This window comes from Sapajus apella, unplaced genomic scaffold (genome assembly GCF_009761245.1).
Source record: "Sapajus apella isolate SASKATOON/1434 unplaced genomic scaffold, GSC_monkey_1.0 scaffold101, whole genome shotgun sequence".
Classification (NCBI taxonomy): Eukaryota; Metazoa; Chordata; class Mammalia; order Primates; family Cebidae; genus Sapajus; species Sapajus apella.
Window position 1 is genome coordinate 3,694,117 of NW_022437041.1, and position 15,632 is coordinate 3,709,748.

General features: G+C 37.6%; 1 protein-coding gene and 1 pseudogene across 8 annotated transcripts in view; one reads left to right on the top strand and one right to left on the bottom strand.

Moving 5' to 3' along the window:
- The window catches only part of LOC116536528, a 14,725-nt pseudogene extending 10,910 nt beyond the window's left edge, over positions 1–3,815 (top strand).
- Positions 1–15,632, bottom strand: part of NAALADL2 (N-acetylated alpha-linked acidic dipeptidase like 2) — a 1,348,438-nt gene that overhangs the window by 904,613 nt on the left and 428,193 nt on the right. The window lies entirely within an intron of this gene.

Below are 15,632 nucleotides of genomic sequence, written 5' to 3' on the forward strand. Positions count from 1 at the left end.
AGACTGGATAGGGAAAATGTGGCACATATACACCATGGAATATTATGCAGCCATCAAAAACAATGAGTTTGGGTCCTTTGTAGGGACATGGATGAACCTGGAAACCATCATTCTCAGCAAACTGACAGAAGAGCAGAAGATCAAGCACCGCATGTTCTCACTCATAGGCGGGTGTTGAACAATGAGAACACATGGACACAGGGAGGGGAGCACTACACATTGAGGTCAGTTGGGGGGAAATAGGGGAGGGACGGTGGGGGGTGGGGGGAGATAGCAAGGGGAGAGATGCCAGATGTAGGCGATGGGGAGGAAGGCAGCAAATCACACTGCCACGTGTGTACCTATGCAACAATTTTGCATGTTCTTCACATGTACCCCAAAACCTAAAATGAAAAAAAAAAAAAAGGGGGAAAAAAAAAAAAAACAATTGGGCCGATTAGGAAAATCACTGGTAAATTAGAAGGTTGGAAAATTCAACTATGTTACTTAATGTAAGTGGAATATCACATGTTCTGTATCACCTTAAATACAGGAATAAACAGTTTCTTTTCTGACTTATTCTTAAAAACTATTAAAGCTACACAAAACAGAAAACAAATCTTGTTGTCACACGTAAAATTTATCCCTGCAAAAGCATTTGAGGTAAATACCTACGATTAAATAATTCAACTATTCAATTCACAAATGCTCATTTACCAAAGGCCTTCCCCCAAATCTGGCAAATCTGAAATAAAATATAGCAGCAGGTCTACAAGATATGTTAAACTTCATTTCTCCATCTATCTCTCTTTGAAATTGCATTTCTCTCTTGTTATCTGTACATATTTATCCGACCCAGATTTCTAGAGAAGTTTCCAGCGGTGAGCAGCATTAGAAGATGCTCAAGTATTTATTGAGTACCTACGCCATGCCAGTGACTGTTCTAGGAGCCTCGGATACATCCGGTAATAAAACTGGCAAATACTCAAAGATGCTGCCCACATACAGTACAAGTTGGATAAACAAAGACAAGCATAATAAACAAGTAAATAATAAATCAACAAACATAAAAACTTGAAAATTTTCTTGTAAGTTTTGTACAAACTAGTTGGGGAACAAACCCTGACCTTAACTGATATAAACCTACTTATATATTGTATTTATGCCAAATGCAAACATCCATATGTTTCACCCCAGGAACATGAGTAAGTGTGATTATGGTATGATGCCGCAAGCCCTACTCAGGCTATTGTGTAATATGTTGTATGCATTATACAATCTTCCTAAAATCTGAAAAATTCTAAATTCTAAAACACAAAATGTTCAAAATCCTAGATTTTGAATAACATATTGTAGACAATGTAAAAAGGAGGGCGAGAAGGGAAACTGAAATTCTAAACAGATAGTCTGTTAATAGAAGTGGAATATCATGTTGTGCTAAGCTTAATGTCATGACTGGCAGCTCCTCAAAGGATGTGTCTTCCTGGAACCTATGATTTTTGACCTTATTTGGCAATAGGGTCTCTTTAGAAGTAAAGCAGTATCTTGAGATGAGATCATCTTGGATGCAGTGTGGGTTCTGAATCCAGCAATAGGTGTCTTTATAAGAGAATGACAGAGGGAGAGTTAAGACACAGAAAAAAGACAGAAATGCCATTTGAAGACAGTGGTAGAAATTAGAGTTATGAAGCTTCAAGCCAAGGAAGTCCAAGGATTGCCATCAGCCACCAGAATCAAAGAGAGAGGGCATGATGTAGATTCTTCCTCAGAGCCTCAATATAGATCTAACCCCATCAGTACCTTGGTTTCAGATTTCTGGTTTCCAGAACTATAAGAAAATAATTCTCTTTTGTTTTGAGGCACTCAATTTGTAGAAATTTTTTATGGCAGCCTGAAGAAACTAATATATCTAATTAAGAAGTAATATTTGAGCAAAGACTTAAGGAAGGTGAAGGAGTAAAGCCAAGAGGAAACCTGTGAGAAGGATAATCTAGGTGGAGGGAAGAGCTAGTTTAAAGCCCTAAAATAAAAGCCCTTCAGTTATGTTCTAAGATGGTCATTGTGTCTGTAGCGAGAGATGCAAGGGTAGAAGTAAGGTAACGTATCACCATTCTAGTCAGATATTGCAAACAAGAGATGATGGCAGTCAAGATCAAATGGCATTAGCGAAAATGAAAAAAAAAAATCAAAACCTGGATGTATGTGGACAGAGATACTGTGTTTCCAAGTGGACTATATGCAGGCTATAAAGAAGGATAGAATTTTATGGTTTTTGTTTTTGCTTCTTTGTAACTTGGGTTTTTTGTTTTGCTTTTAGACTGAGCAACTGGAAGAGTTACTTCCAAATGAGATGTGCAATACCAGAATAGATTTGGGAGAGACTATCAGAAGTATAGCATAGATTGAGATGTTTAATAATATCTAGGTAGATATGATGAGTATGTAATTGGCCATAGGACTCTAGGGTTCCAAAGAATGGACAGGACTGAAATGGAGAGGTGAGAATCAGTGACATAGAGCTGATACCTCACAAGGGAAGAATGGAAGCCAGAGAGGATCACGGGTTGAGCCCAGGGGCACTCCAATATTAAGAGGGCAGGAGTAAGTAGGTGAAACAGCAAAGGAGATTGACAAGGAGTGACTAGTAAGTTAGGAGCCAAGCAAGACAGCACGGCACCCTAAGGCCAGGGATGCAGGAAGGATGGAGTGACCAATACGGTCAAATGTTGCCCATCGATCAAGCAAGATGAAGACTGAGAATTCACTAATGAATTTGAGAATGTGAAGGTAATTAGTGATGCTGATAAGACCAGCTTTGGGTATAGTTGAAGCAAATACCTGATGAAAATAGGCTTTAGATAAAATATGAGGTAAGAAATGAAGATCAAACACCGCATGTTCTCACTCATAGGCGGGTGTTGAACAATGAGAACACATGGACACAGGGAGGGGAGCACTACACACTGGGGTCAGTTGGGGGGAAATAGGGGAGGGAGGGTGGGGGGTGGGGAGCTGGGGAGAGATAGCAAGGGGAGAAATGCCAGATTTAGGTGATGGGGAGGAAGGCAGCAAATCACACTGCCACGTGTGTACCTATGCAACAATTTTGCATGTTCCTCACATGTACCCCAAAACCTAAAATGCAATAAAATAAATAAATGGGGTAAAAAAAAAAAAAAAGAAAGAAGGACAATTATTTAAAGAAGTTTTGCTATAAGGAAGAGTAAGGAGCCTGCTGGGGCTGGCGGCGACCCTGGGCCCGGGTTCCCGTGGCTACCGGGCGCCCCCGCCCCCGCGCCGCAGGCCAGGACCCCCGCGGCCAGACCCCGAGGACCTCCTGACCCCATGGCCGCTGAGGCCGCGCTGCGCAGCGAAGCAGTTTGCGCGTCCCGGCGCTGCCTCCGGGTGGACCCGGTTCGCTGTGGCCGCCGACGGAGCAGCTGCGGGAGCTGGAGGCCAAGGAGCGCGAATGGCACCCAAGCTTGGCGACCACTGGCCGAACAGCAGAAGCGTCAGGAGCGGGAGCCGCACATCGCAGAGTGCATGGCCAAGATGCCAAAGGTGACTGGGACATGGCGGCGGCAGCCGGAGCGCAGGGAGAAGGCAGAGGCTGACAAGGACAGGAGGGCCCCACTGCAGGCGGAGGCCCAGGAGCGCCGGGCTGCCACATGGACCCAAGGAGCGCCCGCTTCCAGGAGCTGCTCCAGGACCTGGAGAAGAAGGAGCCCAAGCGTCTCAAGGAGGAAAAACAAAGACAGAAGCAGGAGGCGCGAGCTGCTGCAATGTTGGAGACAGCAGCCCAGAACGCAGCAGCCTCTGGGGCACCCAGCCCCTGAGCCTTTGTCCTTTCCCAATAAAAGCCTGCTCCCTGGCAGCAGACCCCCTGAAGACGAAAGAAGAGTAACAACAATGGGACTGTGTAGTTGGAGAGATGAGTAGTGAGGCCAAAAAATATTATGAATAATATGTCATTCACCTGAAGTTATAGATGTTGATTTTTAGTTCCTTTGAAACAAGTACTTATATAAAATATACTGCTCTGTGTATTAAAATATAATACATTCAAATCTGAGCATCATATGAAAACGAAACTGATTTACATTTCAAAATTATAAATGAGGCATATAATTGAGGTTACCTCCATAGGAAAAAAAATTATTTTAAAAATTTATGTTTTGAGGCCATAACCAGAGCCACTTAAGAATGTGCATATTAAAAAGACAAAGGCATTGAACATAAGAAGCCTAATCCTTTCTGCTTTTCAATTGGAGACAGTATTGTGCCAATCTACAATGAAGGGGTAAGCCAGGAAATTTGCCTTAGGGAGCAAAATTAGGCTGCTTCTTCATCTTTGCAATTAAAACTGTGGTAGTCTGTAGTCAAGGTGTTCCCTAACAAAGTAGACTTATCTTACTTATTCTCCATGCCACATTAACTAAGATGAATAAACTAAAAATATAAAGACAGATATTCGAGCAAGAAAAAAATACCTTGAAAGCTCTACTTCTGCCCTGGAAGACTAGTTAAGCTTGTACAACCTTGAAAAAATACAATGCTGTTCTGGCTTGTCCTGTACTGGAAAAGCTATCAACTTTTTCTTTTGTAGGGCTACATGAAATAACTTTAGCTAAATATGCTTACTGAGATTGAAGAAAGGCAGTAATACAGGATATTATACAAGTATTCCCGGCCACTAACGGTCTGCACCAATGCCTGGCATGGACACATTGGGTCCTCTTCTTCACTATACATATTCGTTTATGATCACATGGCCCCTTTTCAATTTAACTGATTTTTTTAATTTCATATGTCTTTTGAGGTATGAAAAAAGTCAGATATCAAATATTAATGTCTTTAATGAATAGCAGAAGGGGTGGGGGCTACAGGAAATCTAAGCTATCCTTGCTGCAGTGTACAGGGGCACATAGAAAAGGGCAGTGGAACAGATATCGAGGTTACTGCTAAAGAGAAAATATTCAAGAGGGATTGAGAGGCCTTTCATCTCCATAAATGAATTAAACAACAATCATAGACATTAGGCACAGAGCAACATAAGAAATGTAATCCCAGAAAGCAAAAGCTATAAATTAAGTTAGTTTTGAAAGCCATATCCAGAACATGTAGGTTTTTGCAGCAGTTTGGATTTTTCATAGCAACATATTCTCTCACAGAGTTTTTTAAGTAGCTCTAGTTGGCAAGGCCATAAATTTTCTCAGAGGACAGTAATTCAACAGGTTGGCCAAATCCCAGTGAGTAGATTCATTAAGGTGGAGAAAAAAAATTATTCAGAAAAAAAATTGCATTAATGAGTTTGCAATTTGGCAATCAATAATTTACTGCACATTAAGCATTGAGTCTAATCATACACTTTTTCTCTCAAAATACTTTATGAAATTTGCTTGTTTTCAAAGGTCTTGCTAGACTGTGTCTATACATTTAGCATATTATATACTTAGAGTTTATTGAAAAGCTGTTTCAAAATCAGACATGACGTAACCATTTAGAGGTCCATGTATATCACTTTGTTTTCATTGTTAAGTTCATTGTCAAATGTATACGTAGAAAGCTAATATTTAAGTACACTCTGGTTTTGGAAGTGCTCTAAAAAGCCACCATATCTAACTACATGAGTCTCCTCTATATCATTTATTCCACTTATGCTGGGCTATAATTATTTGTAAGGAATTAACTGTCTTATGACAGTGAGTTTTTTTATTTTTTATGAGGAAAAATCATATCATCCTTACACTATGCAAAAGTCCTCCTGACATTCAGGTAAAGTCTTTTGACCTCTAGCTGCTATCCATTGGTCTTACTAACTCTCCCTTGCAATGTTACTTAACAATTCTAATCTATATTCTACATCACAATGCCTTCAACCTTCAGGATATCTACAGGCACCAATAGTTATGACTCTTTAACCTAAGGAAGCTGTATTTTTAATACTGAGAAGATAAAACTCAAGTGAATCCTAAAAATCAAAGTTAAAAGTTAACAAAATTCCTGGAACTCATGTTTTTCTTTTTTGCTGGATTTTGGGGGATGGGGGAGATGGGAGAGCCTTTTCTGAAAGCCTGAAATTGGAAGAATTGAGAATTGAACAGAGACCGAAGAATTGTCTATTTCACATGCTGATTTATCAAAGAAATTCTCAATTAAAGATAACTGAAGGATCACTTTAATTCATCTCTAAGGATGCACTGACCAACTTCATAAGTTTGTTAACTGCCAGTATTGAATTACTGAGATCTAAAGTTTTGCATACTGAGATCTACACAGCTATAAAATATATGAAAATAGATCTAAAAGGTAAGAATCTAAGTAGCTTCTCAGAATAGTACATCTTATGGAGTGAATGTTTGTGTCCCTCTAAAATCTATGTCTTGCAATTTTAAGCAGTTTCAGCTGGCCAAGATAAATGTGATGATATTTGAGGTGGTGACATTTTGGTGATAATTTGGTTTAGACAAGGTCTTGGGGTTATGGCCTTCATAATGGGATTCATGTTTTTATAAAAAGAAGAAGAAAGCCCAGTGCTTTCTCTGCCAGCCAGGTGAGAAAAAAGCAAGAAGGTAGCCATCTGCAAGCCAGGAAAAGAGCCCTCACCAAATCTGCATTGCTAATGCCTTAATCTTGAATTTCCTAGCTTCCAGAATGATGATAAATAAATATCTATTGTTTAAAGCACCCAATCTATGGTATTTTGTTAAAGCAGCCCAAGCCAACTAAGACAGAACACAAGAAATATCCCTGTCACAAATTCCTCCCCTGTGGGCTGGGCTCCCTCACAAAAGATGGCTATTGAAATTCAGTATAACAGACAAGGATAATAAATCATTAACAAAGCCAAAAGAATTCATTTAGCTATAAATATTCTCAGTCTGTGGAATTTCCAGTGTTACCTAGAAATAGTAAATGAGGAAAAAATTGAAGAAGAAGCAGGAATAATAACAACTCTACTTTAAATATTGACAGTGGTCATCTAGTAATATTTTTGAGGGACAAAGAGCAGGTGATATCACACAAAACTATATCTCCTACCTATGCATATAATTCTACCATTACAAATATTTTATAACCATTTACTGTGAACAATTTTGTTGGTTCATTTTATGCCAAAGTATTATAAGAAAGTTACATGGCGGGAGGGACAGAGGGGAAAGTAGATAGAGGATGGTTAGGCATGGAAAAAAGGAAATGTAGCAAACAAGTTGAAGAGTATAAAACAAACAAAATATCAGCAGCTTCGCGGCTTTTTCCATGGGTCCTGTCTCTGTTTTGCTCTCATGGAGCCTTACAATAGGAGAGGATGTGGAAAAATAGGAACGCTTTTACACTGTTGGTGGGAGTATAAATTAGTGCAGCCATTGTGGAAGATAGTGTGGCAATCCCTCAGGGATCTAGAAATAGAAATACCATTTGACCCAGCAATTCCATTACTGGGTATATACCCAAAGGATTATAAATTGTTCTGTTATAAAGACACATGCACACGTGTGTTCATTGTGGCACTGTTTACAATAGTGAAGACCAACCCAAATGCCCATCAAGGATAGACTGGATAAAGAAAATGTGGCACATATATGCTATGGAATACTATGCAGCCATAAAAAAGGATGAGCTCATGTCCTTTGCAGGAACATGGATGAATCTGGAAACCATCATTCTCAGCAAACTGACACAATAACAGAAAATCAAACACTGCATGTTCTTACTCCTAAGTGGGTGTTGAACAATGACAACACATGGACACAGGGAGGAGAACATCATACACTGGAGTCAGTTGGGGGGTGGGGTACTAGGGGAGCGATAGCAGCGGGTGGGGAGGTTGGGGAGGGATAACATTAGGAGAAATACCTAATGTAGGTGACTGGGGGATGGAGGCAGCAAACCACCATGGCATGTATATACCTATGCAACAATCCTCTAAGATCTGCACATATACCCCAGAACTTAAAGTATAATAATAAAAAAAAAGAGTTCAAATCCTATTCACTATCCTTTCCTAGCTTTGCACATATAATAACAAAGAGACAAGGTTTGTATATTTTGTGCAAAATGTATTATGCTACTAAAATACAAGATTATTTGTGCTATTATCTGATCACATAAAATGAAAATATTTTGTACTTTATAATAGGTATGATAGAAATAAACCTGGTTAAAATATTATTTTTGTATAATTCTTGAAATACACATTTGAAACCCCAAAGAAACCAAGGTTTCACTTTTATCTCTTCTGAGTACTCATAAGTAACAGGAAACTTTTAAAAATAAAATTATTACCATAAGCAAGATTGAGGTCTTTTTCATTTCTCCTAAGCATTTATCACTTTCACATTTGGTTTTAATGGTCCATGTAAAATGAAAAATAGGCAAATAACATTCCACCTTAATCATTACCAGCAAGATGTTACTTTGAGATTGCTTTTAAATGCCAAAAATTATTTTTGTTACAATGTTATAACCACAAATTTTAGTTATTTTAGTGATAAAGTAAGGGACACATTTTTTTAGGGGGGAAATAAAATATATTTAAATTTCTCTGGAGAAAAGCAAATACGTTTTAACAGGAATATATTAGGATATAAAGTGAATTACACAATTTTAGATACAGAAAGAACTTTAGAAATCATCTTAATACTGTTGGGATTATTGATTACTATGAAAATTAGATAAAATCTATAAACTCTGTCTCTTAAAAATGTACATAAACACAAAAATTCTTAATCTGGGGTCTTTCAACTAGTTCACTGAATGGTTATTAGAAGCCTATATTTCTCCTGAATTTCTATGCAAATGTATGTGTGTGTTTGTATGTGTGTGCATGTGTGTACATGGTGAACAACTATTTATTTACCCTCCAAAGTCTACTATTTCCAATCCTGCTTTTTGATCATTTTTGAAAAATAAATAATGCAATGGCATTTATACTGTTTATTTTCTTACATGTAAAGTGAGAAATCCAGTATTGGAGAGGTTGATAATATATACTAAATGTGGTGTTAAATGAATTGGATTATTAAATAATAATACTGTATTTTTTTCCCCAATTGTGATTTTTTTTTTTTTTTTGAGACAGGGTCTCACACTGTCACCTAGGCTGGAGTGCAGTGGTGCAGTCACTGCTCACTGTAGCCTTGACTTCCTAGGGTCAAGCAATCTTCCCATTTCGGCCCCCAAGTAGCTGGGATTACAGGTGTATGCCACCACATCCAGCTAATTTTTGTTTTTGTAAAGACGGGGTCTCACTGTGTTGCCAGGCTGGTCTCAAACTCCAGCCCTCAAGGGAGCCTCCCTTATCAGCCTCCCAAAGTGCTAGGATTAGAGGTGTGAGCTTCTATCATGAATTTTAAGAGCGCAGGCTCTCACTGCCCTGGCAGCTTAGTGACTTGCTCAGCAGTCAAACAATCACACTGTTCAACACATATGTGTATTGCACCTACTCATAAAAATAGGACATTTGTAAAATATTTAAAAAATGTAGCTTGAATTGCAATGTACTTCATTTGTGTAAAGACTCCCAGTCAAGGCTATTTTTTCTTGAGTACGCACCTTCTCAATGATGCTTTTACACACACATAGATTGCCCTCACACCCTAGAGCCCATTTATAATCTCTTGAGGCCGATACTTGCCATGATATGTCATTCACATAAAATGCCCACAGTCACATCACACATGTTTTTTCAGCCCTTACACTCTTAATCACTTTGCTGTGCACCTGCTGCAGTGCAACCTGTCAATTTGGCAGGAAACAGGGATAGGAAATCTCCATGCTGCCTTACTGTCCACTAAGCAAGTATTTTCACTTGGCACATTAAGCATCAGTAGGGGAGACTGTAGTCAAGAAGCATTGATATTCTGTTCTCATATAAGAGTAAGTTTATGATGAGAATTTGGAGCTTTCCACAAAAGCAGTTCATTGAAAATGTGGATAACATCTATAACATGTGCACATGTACTCATGTGCCATCTGGTGAACAGGCACAAAGTCTTAACTATATAGGTACTCCTGTACCAAGATGAAGTGAAAACAGCATACGACCATCCAGTCTGTTTAAAATTTTGTTAGCCTTCTAACTCCACTGTAATTAGTAGGCTGGAGACTTGTATTATGCCAGCCCAGGAAAAACAGCACTCCAGTAACTTAATGTTTGCTAGGCATATATCATTAACTAATGTTTAAAATTCTCCAAACACACCAGTCATGCCAGTATGCCTCTGAACATCTGGCTTCTTATCCTTGAAATTCCCTTTCCATTTATTTGACTGCGGAACTCTTTATTCATTGAGGAGGAAGAAAGTATCACCTACTCTGCTTAAATTTCCCTCTTTCCATATGTTTCCTTCCAAGCAGAATGGCATGCATGAATATTATAATGTAAAAGCTAATAGTCTCTTTAGATGTTGTTGTGAGAATGAAATGGGGTGACAAATAAAATTCTGAGTGACTTAAATAAAAGTGTCAGGAATACAGGTATGATAGAAAGTACCTGGCATATAATAGGCTTCCCAGATTTCATTTTATTCAAAATGTAAACTTTAAAACATGCCTAAATTCCATGACTAATGTATGTTCAAAAGCACTAAATTGGCAAAGGCACATTATTACACATAATCCTAAAAATATATCCTTGTACTTTAATATAAAAAGAAATACACACACACACACACACAGAGAGAGAGAGAGAGAGAGAGAGAGAGAGAGAGAGACAGATTGAGTTTTAGTTTCATTCATTACATATAACTAAGTTAAATAGATTAATGCAAACCATTACATCCATAGCCACTATCAGAGCATTTCATACATAAAATCCTCAACAGATTCTTTAACCACTGGATTTAATTGCACTATGGGTTAAGAAGAAACGTGTAGAGAAGAAATGGATGAAAATTATATTCATTTGTTCTCACTGTGAGATTGGGGATGTCCAATTGCAAGAAAAGTCAATACAAACTCCCAGACAATGCTTTCAAAATAGCATCTTTAATGAATGATTGGAGTTACAAAGGACACTGAGTTCTCCAAACTCACCGAACAAGGTAACACAGAATCAAACAGAAGCTACCATACCTTTAATTAGATATTGAAAATTCAAGGAGCAATTTCAGAATGTTTATCAGAGAAGCCTGAAACTACATGGAGAGTGTGTGTGTGTGTGTGTGTGTGTGTGTGTGTGTGTGCGCGCGCGCGCACGCGCATGCACGTGCGCATGAATCATTTGTTTCTTTGTTTGTTTTTCACATTACAGTGTAATGTTTCCCTGGGTAAATGATGAGTGGCTATAATCCCTGTCTCTTTGAATTTAGCTTAGCTTCAGCAGTTACTAACACTATGCCTGCTACATAATCATATTTCAACAAATAAATCTCTGTTGGATGAACAAAGGTATAATACAAAATTTAGTATGTTTAAATTTAAATCTGAATCTACTTAAATGAAATGCTTTAAATTTGAGTTTTCAACTTGCCAAAATAGGCAACTGAAGGAGCCTATCTCCATTCAAGTAGACCGTCATTATATGAGTCAGACAGTTTGAAGCCCTGGCTCTGCCACCTACTTTCTGCATAATCCTGAGTAAAGTATTCAACCTCATGGAGCCTTCTGTAAAATGGGGAAATAAAGGACCATTTTCATGTGGTGGATGTGACTCTTAAATCTGGCCATATATGTAAAGTATTTATAGTAATGCCCATTCCCTAAAACTAGTTTACTAGTTAGTAGCTACTCTTATCATAATTAGCATCACAGATATTAGAATATCTGCTTAATTTTAATCGCATGAGGTTTTAACACATATTACCGATTCAAGTATGAAAATTTGTGAAATAATGGCTTCCAAAATGATAATCACAATGTTCACCATTTCATATTATAAGCTTTGAAGAACAATCCTGTAATTTCCAAAAAGATATCCTGCTTAGGACCCCATATTTCTATACTCAAATATTAAAATCATCAAAAATAGCACTGGCTATTTTTATTTTCTTAAATCAAGGTAGTGTATTTCTTTTATGATTATTATTTTTTTGAGGTGGAGTCTGGCTCTGCCGCCCAGGCTGGCGTGAGGTGACATGATCTTGGTTCACTGCAACCTCCACCTCCTGGGTTCAAGCGATTCTCCTGCCTCAACCTCACAAGTAGCTGGGACTACAGGCATGTATCACCACACCCGGCTATTGTTAGTAGAGACAGGGTTTTGTATCTTTAGTAGAGAGAGGGTTTTGCCATGTTGGCCAGGCTGGTCTTGAACTTTTGACCCCAGGTGATCCACCTGCTTTGGCAGCCCAAAGTGCTGGGATTACAGCCGTAAGCCACTCTGCCTGGCCAAGTTAGTGTATTTATTAGCTCAAATGTATGTTTCTAGTTTTCAGCAGAAACATGTAGAGAGAAGATAATATTTTGTCTCCTAACATTTAAGTTATTCAAATTAAAAAAACAAAAAAACAAAAAAACTTCATCCTTAATTTTTAGCCTATGTGGCAAACTTTCAGTGGCTATAGAACAAGAAAGAAACAACTTTTTGATGCCAGATGCTGAAGATCAATAGCTATTTCCCAAAGTTTATAGCATAATTAAAATGTGTAACAAGAATAATTTTCTCTTCAAACCCTAAGGCTAAGCCTAGAATTATTGTCTAAGTCAAAGTTATGTGGTGTAACATTTTTTATTATGTTTATGGATAATATAAAGGAGTTTATGGCTTTTACATGTAATTTGTTAAGTTAGAAACACTGAAGAGGAAATATCCTTTGAATCAGCAAAGCATCAATTGCTTAAACATCTCTTTAATGTGTATTTTGTAGAGGTAAATCTATATTTCTTTATGCTAGTTTTTGGTCACCTAAAACTTCAAACCGAAGGTTAATGGTCAAAACATTCTTGAATTTAGTAGAACCCATTTACTTTCAACTACTTGTTCAGAGCTTTATCACCTTCAATAAAAGTGTCAGGAATGTAGGTATGATGGAAATATCATAAGAGCGTGAGGGTAGGCAGGATAAGAGGAATCACGATGCACCAAAATAGAAAGCACTACGTTGTACATAAAGCTACATAATTTTTTTGTAAAATACAGCATCTATAGAAAAGTAGATACATCAGCTATAAAATGGACTGTGAATAAAATATTTTCTTAGTAATAAAATTTGTCACTAATTTTTGCATATGGATATAAATCGTTAATATTTAAAGTATTCTCCCTGAAAATTCTATTTTTATTTTTTAAAAAAGTAGCTCTTTTAAAGTAGACATGTGTAACATATAATGATCAAGAAACGATTCAGATACTCCTTGATTGAAACCCTAGCTCTGCCCCTTAGTGGTGTTTAGTAAATGCCTAATTGTGTTTTGTTTTTTTTCATTATTTTTAATGACAATAATAACACAATAACACAAACCCTGATCTCAATCACAAATTATCCGAATGTCTTGAAATATTTCAGTGGGTAAACATTGATACCAACCTTATTTTGCCTTTTTCAAATAGAGTCAAATGAAAGTGGGTCCTCACCATTTCAGTCTCACAGTTCTATCACATTCATACTATATGGTCAGTGGTATACGTGGATGCTTTCCTGCTATTACACAGAATATACCACTACAAAGATTTACAGGCAGTGGAGCCTGGGTGTTCCATTGTTTTTCAAAGGCTGCATGGGTTGGTAACAAAACATACACTCTCTTCTAGTTCTTCTACAGTCCAGTGGCATACAATCTAAAGACAACTAGCTGAAGTAGGATTTTGGCGGTAGTATCACATGATGAAGACTAAATATTGCAGAATAACAATCGCTACCTAAAATGCAAACATGCCAATAACACATATGCACACATGCTTACACATTCATATACTCACACTCCCTCAAACTCAGTCACATCTCCGTGAAAACTGACTTCATAATTAGCCTGCAATTTTTTTTTTTTTTTTTAGATGGAGTTTTGCTCTTCTTGCCCAGGCTGGAGTGCAATGGTGTGACCTTGGCTCACTGCAACCTCTGCCTCCCAGGCTCAAGTGATTTTCTAGCCTCAGCCTCTCAAGTAGCTGGGATTCCAGGCATGAGCCACCACACCCAGATAATTTTGTATTTTTAGCTGAGTCAGGATTTCACCATGTTAGCCTAGGCTGGTCTGAAACTCCTGACCTCAGGTGATCCACTGCCTTAGCCTCCCAAAGTGTATTTTTTTTTTCCCTGTTGCTTTCCCACACTCACAGACACTATTTCTTGTCTAACTTCACTGCAGCTGCAGCTAGCCAATCTTTTAATTTATCTTTCATGGATTCAATACTCCACATATAGCTCCACCTTAACTCTTAGCCAAATAAAGTCCCCCTTTGCTTCAAAGATCCATCTTGCAAGAGCTCATTACCCACTCTCTGTAATCCAACAAATTTGTCATTACACTCACTCACCTACTTTTTCTTCCAGAAAGGTACATCTGCATTTCTGCTCTTTAAAGTTACTCTAGTAATCCAAGTCCTCATCTTCTTCAGACATACCCCTTTTATTGGAGCACTTTCATTCTTTCCTTCACTGAAATTCACTTTCCATTTGTGAAAAGGAAAAATTATATTTATCTCAAAGAGCTGTTGTGGTGTAACTACCTCTTTTTTCCAACTCTCCTTTCTTCCACTTCCAAAGTATGGTCATTTTCCAGGGCTTTATAACATTTCTACTGTTTTAAGCTTCTTAAAGTTATACTCTATAATTTCATCTTCTCCTGGCACCTTATTCTCAGTGATTCTCCCGTTGTATTCTTTCTCATTTAGCACCTTAGTTCCAGGCTTAACTCACCAAATCCTTGCTATTTGTCTGTTCTTTCCTTCAATACTTCTCACCCATTTACACAGAAATTCCCACCATGAATTCCTCTGAAAACTCTGTCATCTTCGTCTTCTCTCTCTCCCATGGACTCATCTCAGTTTCTTTTATTTCTGCTCAGACTTTATACTCCATCATCATTCTTCTTGTCTTCTTCCTTTACCAACCATCTTTGTATAATCTCACCTATTCACAATATCATATAACATTTATGTCTTAATAAGTTCTAAAGCTTTATTTCCATCCTAGTTTTCTCTCTCCTAAGGTCTAGTCTCAATTTTATAATTTAAGTCTTAGACATTTTCATCAAAATATACAATTACAGTTTAGAATAATTGTTTTAAATCAGTCTCATTATATTCCTATTCCCGAAATGGTTCCCCAGCCAACATTCTCTAAATCAGTTAAGGATCCTATTCTCTCAGTCATCCAAGCAAGAAATTAAGTTTTCACAATCTCTTTCTCCTTCCTCACTCAATACAAGCAAACACCAATTTAGTCTCAAGTGTCTCCCCAATTTTTTTTCAAATCCCACGATAATCACATGAATTCAGCTTATCATCACTATGATGATAAATAACAATTAGGATGAGGTTTAAAACTAAAATTGTGGTGGTGATGATTGTGGTAACAGGAATATGAAGTGTAAACTATGTGCCATGAACTGCTCCACGTGTTTGGCATATTTATGTTTTTAATTTTCGCAATTACCCAATAAGGAGCATATGCCTAATATATACAAATATAAATAAGCATATCGCTATATTTCCCAAAGAAATGAGAATTCATCAAAGGCAGGAGCTATATCCTCCATATCTAAAACAATCA